We start from the raw sequence: 3,669 nt of genomic DNA, 5'->3' as shown, positions 1-3,669 counted from the left end.
ATGTCCCAACTCTACATCTTATGCCTCACCTCCAGGTCCTACGTCCCACCTTTAGATTCTTTGGTCCACCATTAGGATCTGTATTCCACCTCTAGGTCCTACGTCATAAAGTCTCCAGAAAGTCATTTCTTCTAAGCAGGCACCAAGCCTCTAGCATATAGTCTTTGGGGGGACATTTCAGATCCAAATAGCAGCAAGACGGATTTCAGAGGTCTGAAGCTGAATGAAACATTGAGTGGGAAACAGAGATGGAGGTAAACATGCTGTAGAAACATGAGTCTCAAAAAAAGAAAGAAAGAAAACAGAAATAGTGAAGAAAAAGGCCAGATGGTGGCACACACCTTTAATCCCAGTATGAGTTTGAGGCCAGCCTGGTCTACATAATGAGTTCCAGGCCATCTGGGGCTACAGGGAGCCCCTGTCTCAAAAAGACTAAAAAGAAAAAGAAAACAAAGTAGTGATGAAAATATGTGGAAAATGAGATATTTTGGAAGAGCAGTGTGGGAATTTACAGGATCATATTGTGATTGTGAAACTTGAGTGAACTTGGGGAACTATTTTTGGACTCTGAGAAAACCCCCCCAGAGGGAAGCAAGAAGGTATGGGGTGTTCCTTTGCTGAGCCACAGAAGAGCACAGAGGGGATAATTAACTCATCTAGAGTCCTTACAACATCTTGACCACTGTTATAAAGCAAAACCTCCTTAAACTTCTGAAGAATTCTGGTGGCTACCTAATCAAGTGTGTGTGTGTGTGTGTGTGTGTGTGTGTGTGTGTGTTTGTATATACAGGGACATGCATATGGAGGCCAGAGATCAACACTGAGTGTCTTTCTCACTCTGTACTTTGATTTTGAGACAGGGTCATCCCTGGACCTCACTAGTTCAGCTGAGCTGGTGGCAACTGAGAGCCTGAGCCTTTTGTTCATTCATTCCTTTATGTATTTACTCACTCAATAAATGCTTACTGCTGAATTCCTGTTGTGAGTCAAGAGTGAGCATAGCATGGGGAAGTAAACCTTTACATGCTATCTTTATATGTAATTTTACAACATATGTAAGACATGTATATATTTCAGTTAACCACAGTTACCTACAAAAATCACAAGAGAATGTAGCAAAGAAGGGAAAGGCGTGGCAAGCTGAGGAAATACAGAATAAAGAAGATGCTTCCTGAAAGACAAGATCAAGAAAAGGTTCTAGAAAAGAGTTTGAACTAGATATAAAGGAAAAATAGTAATTAAAATATTAAGCACCAGAAGAATTTTGAGTAAAAGGTAATAATCCAGAAGTCAGAAGTCCTGAGATAGAAAACACAACAACACATAGACAAATTTAAAATGTAAAAAGTAGCCTGGAAGGATCGGCGTGGTGGCACACGAGTCAGAGGCAGGCTGATCTCTGTGAGTTCAAGGCCAGCCTGGTCTACATAGTGACCACGATAGCTGGGGCTACAGGGAGACCCTGTCTCAAAAGACCAAAAAAAAAAAAAAAAAAGTAGCTGGGAAACATGTAGTGCAAGTTTGGCCAGGTAAGGCTCATCTATTCCATGTATTGTGGAACATATTCAGAATTAAAATCGTGACATTTATTTTCCTTTTCCGCAGGACGGTGAATTGAACCTATGGCCTCATGTATGTGAAGCAAGCACTCTACCAGTGACCCACAGCCCCAGCCGCAATAGTATGTATCTTAAGGCAAATGATCAAATCATTTTAAATGAGATGAGGGCAGGAATGGATTGATCTTAGTGAGATTTCCGTTTTTAAAGCTTTGACCAGAGGCTGGGGAGATGGCTGAGCTGCTTAAGTGCCTACCATGCAAATGAGGATGTGGGTTTCAATCCTCAGAACCAGGGTTAAAAAAAAAAAAAATCAGGTACTGCAGCATGTGTTGTAATCCCAATTTGGGAGAGTTGGAGACACGAAGCTCCCTGGGACTTGCTAACCAGCTGGCTTACCAGGTAGGCATGGTCCAGAGTCTGCAAGACCCTTCACAAGTAACTAGCGTGGAAAATGACTGAGGAAGACACCTGACATTGACCACACTCATGGACACACACATACACAGAATAAAATAAATGTTTTTTAAAAAGCTTTGACAACAGGTTGTAGTATGAATCTAGCATGATTAAGAGTGGATATAGGAAGTGAAGGTAAGAGTACACTGCCCCTGTCTGTGTGAGATGAATCTGCTACCTAGGGGAAGATGTGAATTGTGGAAATGGAAAAAAGGTGAGCTGGTTAGAAAGATGTGCATGAGGTAAAGGAGCTGATGGAATGACTGGGTGCTACAGAAGGGACTGGGAGATGGACATCAGCACTCATGGGGTTCTGCTTTGCATGACTAGTTAGACAATATTGGTGTTGTCAGCTACAATGGAACTGTAGCTGTACTTTAATGTCTCACATTTGGGGGGGTGAAGGCTGAAGCCATATATTCCCTCCATCTCCAGCAATCCAGCAGCTGCCACTTCTGAGAAATGGGATGTGAGGAGCAGAGCCACTGGAATTTCTGTTGTTTATCAGAGCCTCTGCGATCTCTAACTTTCCCATCCCTCAGAGGTTTAGAAGCCTCAGATTCCAAAGCAGAAGAGGGACATTTTAGAAGAGAACTGAATTTCTGAGACACAACGTGAATAAAAACTATTCAGTATTTACCAAGTTTCCGCTGAGATAGAAATGGATATTATAAGATTAAGTGACAAGAGCTGAGTACATATCTCCTACCTTATCTCTTTGAGAATTCTTTGTCTTATTTGCACAGAATCGATCTCTAAACAGGAAAATTGACATACTATTTGGAAGGTGTCAGTATGTTGGCAGTAATTAAAAATATGAGCACAGTTGAAACTCTCTGCTAAGGGAATATAAAGTATGTTTAATACTGGTCGTTGTGTTTAATACTATTTGGATTTGGTTTTTGAAACAGGGATCAGTAGATCAAAAGTAACTTTCATCTGGTCAACATCACTTCCTTTTAAGGTTCCTTAATCATGATTCCCACCAAATGTCTATCCCTCCCACCCTACAGAGAAGGGAAGTGGACCCTCCCTTTCTGCCAGTCAACCTACTGAGAGATCCACACAGGCTTCTGCAGTTCTTTTCCCTCTGGCTACAATGGAGACACTGCCTTCCAGCAATTTGACTTCAGTGCTCTCAGACAGTATGCATCTTCCATCCGTCCCTCTCCTCTCAGGATGATTAAATATGGGGCAGTGCACCCAGGTTTTTACTGTTCATTTGAGTATTCTGTGTTGAAATCTACTGTTATCTTCTTGTCTGACAAACAGAATGCACTCAGTCTTTCAAAATGAAATTCTTAGAGTATTACCTTCTTTCTCCATTTTTTAGTTTTATTCCTCATTAAATATGTGGTTGTTCAAATAGCATTTTAAAACTTTTACTCAGTATGTTACAATCCATTCATATTATTAATTTTAATTTGTTTGCTCCATATTTAGCTAGTAACAGTATCTTAAATTGGTTCTTAAAATTTCTAATAAGTTCCTATCATTTAGCCCTCTTCAATTTTCTGGAGTAAGAAAGTGTTCCTGGCACATGTTCATCTAGATGAAACTAGGAACTGACCACTTTCTAGAATGCACACTAGTTCTTACTGGAGAATGATGCTAAGAAACTAAAATCTGGCTACTTCAGTGCTCATTCTTT

This window comes from Nannospalax galili, unplaced genomic scaffold (genome assembly GCF_000622305.1).
Source record: "Nannospalax galili isolate Female #2095 unplaced genomic scaffold, S.galili_v1.0 scaffold1162, whole genome shotgun sequence".
In the NCBI taxonomy this organism is placed as follows: Eukaryota; Metazoa; Chordata; class Mammalia; order Rodentia; family Spalacidae; genus Nannospalax; species Nannospalax galili.
The sequence above is the reverse complement of the archived record's forward strand: the minus strand, read 5'-3'. Positions refer to the sequence as shown.